Here is a 12,639-nt window from a genome sequence, read left to right on the forward strand (position 1 = left end):
CTCCATTGAAGGTGGCGCTATTTTGGCTTATACTGGATGGGTCTATCCCCATCTTGCGGATGGTGTCTTGATATATCAGATTAAGACCACTGCCGCCGTCCATTAGGACTCGAGTGAGATGGTATCCATCAATTATTGGGTCGAGCACCAAGGCAGCCGATCCTCTGTGCCGGATACTGGCTGGGTAGTCCCTGTGATCAAAAGTGATCAGGCAGGCCGCCCAGCGATTGAATTTGGGGGCGACGAACTCTGCGTGAGTTGCGTGTACCATGTTTACCGTTTTGACTTCTGTTGGGAATTTTTTTCTGGCCCCCGGTGTTTGGCTGGCGAGGCTCACCCTCGTCTTTGCTTGGTGTTTGCCTTAACTTGTGTTCAGCATTTAACTTGCCGGCCTGCTTGAAGACCCAACATTCTCTATGGGTATGATTTGTAGGTTTGTCGGAAGTGCCATGGATTTGGCACAATCTATCCAGGACTTTATTCAGGCCGGACGGTCCCTCTTTGCTGCCCTTAAATGGCTTCTTTCCTTGACCAGGTCGAGAGCCCCTGAATCCGGTGTTAACCGCCGTGTTGTCCGGACTATCGTTATTCCGACGTTTGTGCTTAGTGCGTCGTGGCTTCCCATTGCCATCTCGAATTTCAGATGTGCCCGGGTCACTGGTGCCTCTTAGGGCCAACCAGTTGTCTTTGTTGCACAAAAGCGGGTCATAAGGCTTGTTAAGGCTGCCATCGTCCTTGGATTTTCTTGGCCGAGGTGTCTGGCGAGCCACTCATCACAGATACTATGTTTGAAGGCCGCTAAGGCTTCGGCATACGGACAGTCGACAATTTGATTCTTCTTAGTGAGGAATCTGTTCCAAAGCTTGCGGGTTGAGTCTCTGGGCTGCTGTATTATGTGACTTAAATCGTTTGCATCCGGAGGTCGGACATAGGTTCATTGAAAGTTGGCCCTGAAAGCATCCTCAAGTTCGTCCCAACTTCCAATTGAGTTTTCTAGGAGGCTCTTCAGCCAGTGCCGAGCTGGTCCTTTCAACTTGAGGGGAAGGTATTTAATGGCGCGGAGGTCATCCCCACGAGCCATGTGTATGTGAAGGATAAAATCTTCAATCCAGACCCCGGGATCCGTCGTTCCGTCGTATGCCTCTATATTCACGGGTTTGAATCCTTGTGGGAATTCATGATCCAGCACCTCATTGGTGAAGCACAAGGGGTGCACAGCCCCTCTGTATCTGGCCGTGTCGCAGCATGCTGTCGACTGTTGTTGCTCCCGGTGTTGATTCCGGACTAGTATTCGATCAGTATGATCGTTGTGGTGACCATAATCCCGCGTCGGAGCATGTCCTCTGGACCCGTAGATGGATCTGGCCGCACTGGCCTTTTTGTCCAGGAGCTCTCGTAAATCATGTGCGGTATCAATGGCTGCTCTATCGCGGCCATGAGGTGGTTGGTCCGGCCTAGTGGTCGTATTGTTTTTTGGCGGAATGGGCGCTGCGCCTTCGTCGTTAAATTCGGGTAGCAATTTGCGCTTTGGGTAGCTCTTTGTGTGGCGATCATCGCCACATTTTCCTTCGGTGTCCAGCACCTTGTTCCATCTTTGTTTGAGCGTATCCTGCTCAGTTTTAAGCCTTTGCTTCTGCTTCTTCAGGCTCCTTGTCGTGGCCAGGAGCTTTCTGCGGAGGTTATCCTGTTCCAAACGTTTTTCCAGGATGATGAATGCATCGTCAACCGGGCTGTCCTCCTCTTTGGGGGCAGTGTGATGAGTTTGGCCCTCTGGATTGATGTGATCGGGCGTCTGCTCCGGGCTGTGTTCGGCATGACCTGGCTTATCCTGCTCCATCGCTGGGTCCCTATGGTCGTTGTTGCCTTTGGAGTCGACCGGAGTGTCATCCATTTTTGTGTTGTTATCGCTATTTTTACTGTGACTGGACTTAGAGCGGCGCCTGCGCCGTCGTTTTTGCTTTTGTCCGGGGGGTTTATCCTCCTTTATGTCCTTTTTGCCACCATTGTCTTCTTTAGGCGTGTCCACCATATAGACGTCATATGACGAAGTGGCAGTCCAGCGCCCCGTGAGCGGTGGTTCCAGATCGTCCCCTACATCGACGTCCATACCGTCGATGTTGTAGGAGTCGAAGTCAAGCATGTCTGTTAGGTCATCGACGGTGGCTATAAAGTGGGTGGTGGGTGGACCGTGATTTTCTTCGTCATCCGTGTCCCACACGGGCCGGCTATAGTCCGACCAAGAATCTCCTGATAAAGAGAGAGATTTTAACGAATTTAGCACATCGCCGAAGGGGGAGTGCTGAAAGGTATCCACGGCGGTGAATTCCATTATTGGAGCCCAATCGGACTCGATGGGTTCGGATGCACGCGGTTCGGAGCCCACGCCCAGACACAGGTCCGGGGGTCCGGAGATACAGATTTCCCTGGGAGAGGACTTTGCGTTCGGCCCTAACGCCGATGGGTGTGCGGCTTCCGGGGTGGTGTCCATCCGCCCGTCCTTGGGAGGCAGAATTTGCTTCGGACCAAAGTCCGGAGTCGTAGCAGGCGCGATATTCCGAATATTGTCCAAAGGCAGATCTAAGGCATCTGCATGGCGATCGTTCGGTGCTCCTGGCATGGGCTCGAGTCCTTCAAAGATCAAGTCTCTGCGGATGTCGGCAGTGTAGTTTAGGTTTCCAAACCCGACCTGATGGCCAGGGGCGTAGCTATCGATCTGCTCCAGATGGCCAAGCGAGTTGTCCCGCAGTGCGAAGCCGCCGAACACAAAAATCTGTCCAGGGAGAAAAGTCTCACCCTAGACGGAGTTGTTGAAGGTTGGAGAAGCCATCAAGCCTTACAACGACGGCATAGAGGAACTCTCAATGAAAGCACAAATGTCGGTGTCAAAACCGGCGGATCTCGGGTAGGGGGTCCCAAACTGTGCGTCTAAGGCTAATGGTAACAAGAGACTGGGGACACGATGTTTACCCAGGTTCGGGCCCTCTCGATGGAGGTAATACCCTACTTCCTGCTTGATTGATCTTGATGATATGAGTACTACAAGAGTTGATCTACCACGAGATCAGAGAGGCTAAACCCTAGAAGCTAGCGTATGGTATGATTGTTGTTGTTGTTGTGTCCTACGGACTAAACCCTCCGGTTTTATAGACATCGGAGGGGGCTAGGGTTACACAGAGTCGGTTACAGAGAAGGAGGTCTATAGTCCGGATCGCCAAGCTTGCCTTCCACGCCAAGGAGAGTCCCATCTGGACACGGGACGGAGTCTTCAATCTTGTATCTTCATAGTCCATCAGTCCAGCCAAAGTACATAGTCCGGCTGTCCGGATACCCCCTTATCCAGGACTCCCTCAGTGAGTCATGAATAATGTCGCAGGGCAATACAGCCTCTGCGCCGTACACCTTAAAGAAACGTGTGTATCTAGTCGTTCGATTGGGCATGGTCCGCAGCCCCCAAAGTACGGAATTGAGTTCCTCAACCAGTGCTTATTGGATTCTCATAAGGAACGCACCAGTCTGGGCTTAATGCCGCTCATGATCAGACCATTGGCCCGTTCAACTTGGTCGTTTGTTTGAGGGTGGTATATGGATGCATAGTCGAGTTTAATGCCCAGCTTAGTGCACCAGGTTTTCACCTCATCAGCTGTTAAATTGGAGCCATTATCAGTGATGATACTGTGCGGGCACTGATACGTCTCCAACGTATCTATAATTTATGAAGTATTCATCCTATTATATTATCCATCTAGGATGTTTTATATGCATTTATATGCTATTTTATATGATTTTTGGGACTAACCTATTAAGCTAGAGCCCAGTGCCACTTTCTGTTTTTCCTTGTTTTTGAGTTTTACAGAAAAGGAATACCAAACAGAGTCCAATTGACGTGCCAATTTTTGACGAATTTTTATGGACCAAAAGAAGCCCCTGGAGTGCAAGAGTTGGGCTAGAAGAGTCCCGAGCTGCCCACGAGGGTGGGGGTGCGCCCACCCCCCTAGGGCATGCCCCCTGCCTCGTGGACAGCCCGGAGACCTCCCTAACGTGAGACCTATGCCAAAAGTTCTTATAAATACTGAAACCTCCAGAAAATAAACTAGATCAGGAGTTCCGCCGCCGCAAGCCTCTGTAACCTCCAAAAATCAATCGGGACCCTGTTCCGGCACCCTGCCGGAGGGGGGATCCCTCATCTATGGCCATCTTCATCATCCCGCCGCTCTCCATGACGAGGAGGGAGTAGTTCACCCTCGGGGCTGAGGGTATGTACCAGTAGCTATGTGTTTGATCTCTCTCTCGTGTTCTTGATTTGGCACGATCTTGATGTATCGCGAGCTTTGCTATTATAGTTGGATCTTATGATGTTTCTCCCCCTCTAATCTCTTGTAATGGATTGAGTTTTCCCTTTGAAGTTATCTTATCGGATTGAGTCTTTAAGGATTTGAGAACACTTGATGTATGTCTTGCATGTGCTTATCTGTCGTGACAATGGGATATTAACGTGATCTAATTGATGTATGTTTTGGTGATCAACTTGCGGGTTCAGTGAACTTATGCATAGGGGTTGGCACACGTTTTCGTCTTGACTCTCCGGTAGAAACTTTGGGGCACTCTTTGAAGTACTTTGTGTTGGTTGAATAGATGAATCTGAGATTCTGTGATGCATATCGTATAATCATGCCCACGGATACTTGAGGTGACATGAGAGTATCTAGGTGACATTAGGGTTTTGGTTGATTTGTGTCTTAAGGTGTTATTCTAGTACGAACTCTATGATAGATCGAACAGAAAGAACAGCTTCGTGTTATTTTACTACGGACTCTTGAATAGATCGATCAGAAACGATAATTTTGAGGTGGTTTCGTACCCTACAATAATCTCTTCGTTTGTTCTCCGCTATTAGTGACTTTGGAGTGACTCTTTGTTACATGTTGAGGGATAGTTATATGATCCAGTTATGTTATTATTGTTGAGAGAACTTCCACTAGTGAAAGTATGAACCCTAGGCCTTGTTTCCAAGCATTGCAATACCGTTTACGCTCACTTTTATCGTTAGTTACCTTGCTGTTTTTATATTTTCAGATTACAAAAACCTATATCTACCATCCATATTGCACTTGTATCACCATCTCTTCGCCGAACTAGTGCACCTGTACAATTTGCCATTATATTGGGTGTGTTGGGGACACAAGAGACTCTTTGTTATTTGGTTGCAGGGTTGTTTGAGAGAGACCATGTTCATCTTACGCCTCCCACAGATTGATAAACCTTAGGTCATCCACTTGAGGGAAATTTGCTACTGTCCTACAAACCTCTACACTTGGAGGCCCAACAACGTCTACAAGGAGAAGGTTGTGTAGTAGACATCAAGCTCTTTTCTGGCGCCGTTGCTAGGGAGCTTAGTGCTTGAAGGTATATCTTTAGATCTTGCAATCGAATCTTTTAGTTTCTTGTTTTATCACTAGTTTAGTATATAAAAGAAAACTACAAAAAATGGAATTGAGTTTTGCCTCATACGCTTCATCTTTTTAATACCTTTCGTGAAAATGATGGAAAGGAAAATTGTGCTCAAGTACTAGAAGAAGAAATCTATAAAATGTTTGGCACTAAATCTTTGAATGATGAACGTAATTGCAATGTTGTTAGTATGAATTCTTTGAATATCCATGATGCTAATGATATGCAAAGCCACAAGCGTGGGGATGCTATGTTTGACGTAGATGATAAATTTTGTCCCCCAAGTTTTGATGAGAAAATTTATTATGATGATAGCATGCATCCTATTTATGATGATTATATTGATGAAAGTGGATTTGCAGAGGTCATGACTTTATTTAGTGATGAATCCACTATTTCGGAAGAGGTTGCAATTGATTATGAGAACAAAGTTGCTATCTATGATGATTATTGTGATGACTTGCATGCTATTAAGAATAATGATAACCATGAAACTTGTCATCATGATTTTAGTTTTCAATTGGATTATGCCTCACATGATAATTATTTTTTTGAGTTTGCTCACATTACTATTCATGAGAAGAAATTTGCTTATGTGGAGAGTAGTAAATTTTCTATGCAAGTAGATCATGAAAAGAATGCTTTAGGTGCTGGTTATATGGTTGAATTCATTCATGATGCTACTGAAAATTATTATGAGAGAGGATCATATGCTTCTACATATTGCAATAATATCAAGTTTCCTCTCTATATGCTAAAAGTTTTAAAGTTATGCTTGTTTTGCCTTCCTATGCTAGTTGATTATTGCTCCCATAAGTTGTTTGCTCACAAAATCCCTATGCATAGGAAGTGGGTTAGACTTAAATGTGCTAGTCATATTCTTCATGATGCTCTCTTTATGTTTCAATTCTTATTTTTTATGTGAGCATCATTGAAATTATCATGCCTAGCTAGGGGCGTTAAACGTTAGCGCTTGTTGGGAGGCAACCCAATGTTATTTTTGTTCCTTGCTTTTTGTTCCTGTTTAGTAATAAATAATTCATCTAGACTCTGTTTAGATGTGGTCTTATGTTTTAATTAGTGTTTGTGCTATATTTTGTTGGAAATATGCCCTAGAGGCAATAATAAAATGGTTATTATTATATTTCTTTGTTCATGATAATAGTCTGTTATTCATGCTATAATTGTGTTATCCAGAAATCGTAATACACGTGTGAATACATAGACCACAACATGTCCCTAGTAAGCCTCTAGTTGACTAGCTCGTTGATCAACAGATAGTCATGGTTTCCTGACTATGGGCATTGGATGTCATTGATAACGGGATCACATCATTAGGAGAATGATGTGATGGACAAGACCCAATCCTAAGCATAGCTCAAAGATCGTGTAGTTCGTTTAGCTAGAGCTTTTCCAAATGTCAAGTATCATTTCCTTAGACCATGAGATTGTGCAACTCCCGGATACCGTAGGAGTGCTTTGGGTGTGCCAAACGTCACAACGTAACTGGGTGACTATAAACGTGCACTACGGGTATCTCCGAAAGTATCTGTTGGGTTGGCACGAATCGAGACTGGGTTTTGTCACTCCGTATGACGGAGAGGTATCTCTGGGCCCACTCGGTAATGCATCATCATAATGAGCTCAATGTGACCAAGTTTCTGGTCACGGGATCATGCATTACTGTACGAGTAAAGTGACTTGCCGGTAACGAGATTAAACGAGGTATTGGGATACCGATGATCGAATCTCGGGCATGTAACGTACCGATTGACAAAGGGAATTATGTACGGGATTGATTGAATCCTCGACATCGTGGTTCATCCGATGAGATTATCGAGGAGCATGTGGGAGCCAACATGGGTATCCAGATCCCGCTGTTGGTTATTGATCGGAGAGGCGTCTCGGTCATGTCTGCATGTCTCCCGAACCCGTAGGGTCTACACACTTAAGGTTCGGTGACGCTAGGGTTGTAGAGATATGAGTATGCAGTAAACCAAAAGTTGTTCGGAGTCCCAGATAAGATCCCGGACGTCACGAGGAGTTCCAGAATGGTCTGGAGGTAAAGAATTATATATAGGAAGTCAGGCTTCGGCCATCGGGAAAGTTTCGGGGGTCACTGGTATTGTACCGGGACCACCGGAAGGGTCCCGGGGGTCCACCGGGTGGGCCACCTATCCTGAAGGGCCCCATGGGCTGAAGTGGGAGGGGAACCAGCCCCTGGTGGGCTGGTGCGCCCCCCCTTGGGCCCCCCTGCACCTAGGGTTGCGAAACCCTAGGGGTGGGGGCGCCTCCACCTGGCTTGGGGGGCAAGTTTCCCCCCTCGCTGCCGGCCCCCCCTTGGAGATCCCATCTCCTAGGGCCAGCACCCCCCCCCTAGGGGGGATATATAAAGAGGGTGGGAGGGAGGGCAGCCGCACCCATGCTCTTGGCGCCTCCCTCTCCCCTTGCTACACCTCTCCCTCTCGCAGAAGCTTGGCGAAGCCCTGCCGAGATCACTGCTGCATCCACCACCACGCCGTCGTGCTGCTGTATCTTCATCAACCTCTCCTTCCCCCTTGGTGGATCAAGAAGGAGGAGACGTCTTCCTCAACCGTACGTGTGTTGAACGCGGAGGTGCCGTCCGTTCGGCGCTAGGATCTCCGGTGATTTGGATCACGACGAGTATGACTCCCTCAACCCCGTTCTCTTGAACGCTTCCGCTCGTGATCTACAAGGGTATGTAGATGCACTCCTCTCTCTCGTTGCTACATGAACTCATAGATTGATCTTGGTGAAAGCGTAGAAAAAATTTATTTTCTGCAACGTTCCCCAACATATTTTTATTCACCACATGATATGTGTTTTGCTTGGAGCGTCATTTTCTTTTGTTAGTATTTGCTTGATGTTATTTAGAATAATGTTTTGCATCTCTATTTTCAATAAAAATGTCAAGGATAGCCTTTACCATGCTTATTTTGCAAGTATACATGTTGCTGTTTCAAAACATAAAGTTTACCGCTGTTACAAAAATTCCCTAGAAAAGTCAGAGAATGGTATTGTCGGATTTCGGGTTCTGGCAGACCCTCTAGGTTCGAACACTGGGGTGCACGCGGAGATTGCACCTCCTACCTACCTATGTCTCATCGCCTCGCAAGGATCTAAACTACACGAAGAACAACACAAGGGACACGAGGTTTATACTAGTTCGGGCCACCATTGTGGTGTAATACCCTACTCTAGTTTGTGGCGTGGTGGATTGCCTCAGGGGCTGATGATGAACAATACAAGGAAGAATTGCCTCGCGAGGGGTGTTCTTGCGTTGGTGGTTCTGGCTAAGGTTCAACTGCTCCCCCACTGCCTTGAGAGTGGCTAGTCCTATTTATAGAGCGAGGCCCTGGGCCTCTTCCCAAATATTAAGCGGGAAGGGCGCCAACAATTGGCCATTTTGAAGGGGAACATCTAGTACACTTATCCTGACTAAAGTCGGTCCTCGCCTGCCAAAGACTCTGGCGGTGACGCCGGCTAGGGCTCCACGATGACCTCCATCCTGCTATTCTGCTGGTCTTGGTCTTGTTGCACCGAAATGGTTGCCTTTGCTTGATACTCTTGCCTGCGCTTGCTCCCTTTGCACCAAAGAGTAAACAAGGACTTTGCGCAGGCCGGCGCCCGCCTAGTGCCCGCCTGGCTTTGGTCGTCATGGCTTGCGTCACGGGCACCTTGTGAGGTACCCCGCCTTGATCTCTCTGCCTCCTCGCGAGCCAGCCTGATGAGGCCGTGCCTGAGGAAGCTTCATGTCGTCCGCCCCGCGAGGCTTGGCCCCTCGCGAGGGTCTTGAGCTTGTGTTGATGAAGATGGGTCGTACTGGGCCACCCCTTGAGCCACGCCGCAGGCCGCTGGCAGACAAGTCTGGGTACCACCATTCCCAGAACACCGACAGGTATAATATTGCAACTTTTTACATATTGATCTCTGATAAATCTTCTATAGTGTAGTATTTTTCTCATAATTTTTGGAGTTAGGGAAGTATGATGAATCTTGCATTCTTTACAGACTATACTGTTTTGGCAGATTGCTGCTATGTTTGCATTGTTTGCATATGTTTGCTTGTTTAATGATTCTATTTGAGGATAGGAGTATTAAATATGCAGGTATACGATGTTGAATAATATTTTTTGTGATTTTTTACAGTAGAAAATGATAAGGTTTTTGCATTGGTTTATACTAACTTATCTCACGAGCTCTTGTTGAGTTTGGTGTGGATGAAGCTTTCGAGATTTAGGAAACCGTGGTATGAGAGGAATTAAGGAGACACAAAAGCTCAAGCTTGGGGATTCCCAAGGAACCCCAAGATAATATTTCAAGAAGTCTCAAGCATCCAAGCTTGGGGATGCCCCGGTAGGCATCCCACCTTTCTTTTTCAACAATTATCGGTTAGTATCGGTTGAGCCTAAGTTTTGCTTCTTCACATCATGAGTGATATCCTTGAAATGTCATTTTGTTTTATTTTGTTTTGCTTGCTGTTTGAATAATATCCCAAGATCTGAAATACTTAAATGAGAGAGAGTCTTCACATAGTTGCATAATTATTTAACTACTCATTGATCTTCACTTATATCTTTTTAGAGTAGTTTGTCATTTACTCGTGTGCTTCACTTATATCCTATGAGTAAATGGTTGAATGATTTGAATATCATAAATCTGAAATTATATATGTTTCGTATGATTACCCCATGGGGAGTAATGACTTCACATATAAGAAGTAGAGGTGGTAAATTTATTGAATGTTAGCAAACATTGTATTGGTCACTTGAACAATTCATGAAAGAATATTGAAGGAAGAGAGATTTCACATATAAATATACTATCTTGGACATCTTCTCTGATTGTGAGCCCCATTAATTATTTTCAAACCTGAGCAAATTAGTTGAAGTTGGACAAGGAAGACAACATAATGAGTTATGCTTGGGTATATTTGTATAGAAGTTATATTGTTATGGATCCTCTGACATGTGGTGCTTGCTATTTAGAATCCTTTGCTAGACAAAATATTTGTACTGAGTGGGAATACTGCTTGTGCATCCCAATTCCTTGAACCAAGTTTCCTCCATGAGTGTTCACCATATCTACGTATATGCGGTATTTACCTACCGTTCCTAGTAAACTTGCATGTACGAAACTCTAAACCTTCAAATAATAATCTTTTTTGTATGCCCGAATCGCTCATGTGGCGACTAGGGGCTGTTAGTATCTTCCATGCTAGGTGGGTTATTCTCACGATGAGTGGACTCCGCTCATCATTCACGAGAAAATAGCTGGTAACTGGGATGCCCAGTCCTATGATCAAAAGATCAAGAACAAATCGCAAATAGTTGGAAACAAAACTCCCCCGGGATTGTTGTTAGTTGGAGGCACCCGTTGTTTCGGGCAAGCCATGGATTGATGCTTGTTGGTGGTGGGGAAGTATAAAATTTACCTTTCTGTTTTGGAACCACCTAATGTATCTAGTATGGAAGATATTGGGAACTCTTGTTCGTTATGTTGACAATGAAAGCATACCTCTCAAAATTATTTTCATCTTTGTTTTAAAGCTTCGAGTTCTGGCACCTCTTCAAATCCCTGCTTCCCTCTGCGAAGGGCCTATCTTTTACTTTTATGCAAGAGTCAGTAGTATTCCTTCTCAATCCAACCTACTCTTTAGTTGGCAAGCATCATGTGATGGGGAAAGATCTAAGCATATATGGCCATTCAAATATATTTGATCATGAATTATTATTGTTGACAATTATCTATATGATAAATAAGTTGGGAGGAGAAACATTAAGCCCCTATCTAAAAATATGCTTTGAGTGGTAGCAATCATTGAAGACTATATGATAGTTGAGTATGTGGTATTTGCTAAATCAAAGCTCTTACATAGACCCTTCCTGAAAATAAGATGAATTGCAATTGTTTGATGACTGAGAACACATTTTGTTAGTTTTCAAGAAATTTTATGGTCTATGCTTTAACATGTGAATAGCTTGTTACTTGTTCATGAGAAGTTTTATGAGATGAGCTACTGCTATGACATATAATGATGCTAGAAAAGGTGACTGAAATAATCATTGATCAAACTTGTGCACCTACTAGCATTCACACTTCCTAAATTCTTTCTTTTATCATTTACCTACTCGAGGACGAGCAGGAATTAAGCTTGGGGATGCTGATACATCTCCAACGTATCTATAATTTATGAAGTATTCATGCTATTATATTATCCATCCAGGATGTTTTATATGCATTTATATGCCATTTTATATGATTTTTGGGACTAACCTATTAACCTAGAGCCCAGTGCCTATTTCTGTTTTTTCCTTGTTTTTGAGTTTTACAGAAAAGGAATACCAAACAGAGTCCAATTGACGTGCCAATTTTTGACAAATTTTTATGGACCGAAGCCCCTAGAGTGCAAGAGTTGGGCCAGAAGAGTCCCGAGCTGCCCACGAGGGTGGGGGCGCGCCCACCCCCTAGGGCGTGCCCCTTGCCTCGTGGACAGCCCGGAGACCTCCCTGACGTGAGACCTATGCCAAAAATTCTTATAAATACTGAAACCTCCAGAAAATAACCTAGATCGGGAGTTCCTCCACCGCAAGCCTCTGTAGCCACCAAAAACCAATCGGGAGCCTGTTCCGGCACCCTGCCGGAGGGGCGATCCCTCATCGGTGGCCATCTTCATCATCCCGACGCTCTCCATGACGAGGAGGGAGTAGTTCACCCTCGGGGCTGAGGGTATGTACCAGTAGCTATGTGTTTGATCTCTGTCTCTCTCTCTCTCTCTCTCTCTCTCTCTCTCTCTCTCGTGTTCTTGATTTGGCACGATCTTGATGGTCGCGAGCTTTGCTATTATAGTTGGATTTTATGATGTTTATCCCCATCTACTCTCTTGTAATGGATTGAGTTTTCCCTTTGAAGTTATCTTATCGGATTGAGTCTTTAAGGATTTGAGAACAGTTGATGTATGTCTTGCATGTGCTTATCCGTGGTGACAATGGTATATTCACGTGATCTACTTGATGTATGTTTTGGTGATCAACTTGCGAGTTCAGTGAACTTATGCATAGGGGTTGGCACACATTTTCGTCTTGACTCTCCGGTAGAAAATTTGGGGCACTCTTTGAAGTACTTTGTGTTGGTTGAATAGATGAATCTGAGATTGTGTGATGCATACCG

The sequence above is a fragment of the Triticum dicoccoides genome, chromosome 2B (assembly GCF_002162155.2).
Source record: "Triticum dicoccoides isolate Atlit2015 ecotype Zavitan chromosome 2B, WEW_v2.0, whole genome shotgun sequence".
Taxonomy (NCBI): domain Eukaryota; kingdom Viridiplantae; phylum Streptophyta; class Magnoliopsida; order Poales; family Poaceae; genus Triticum; species Triticum dicoccoides.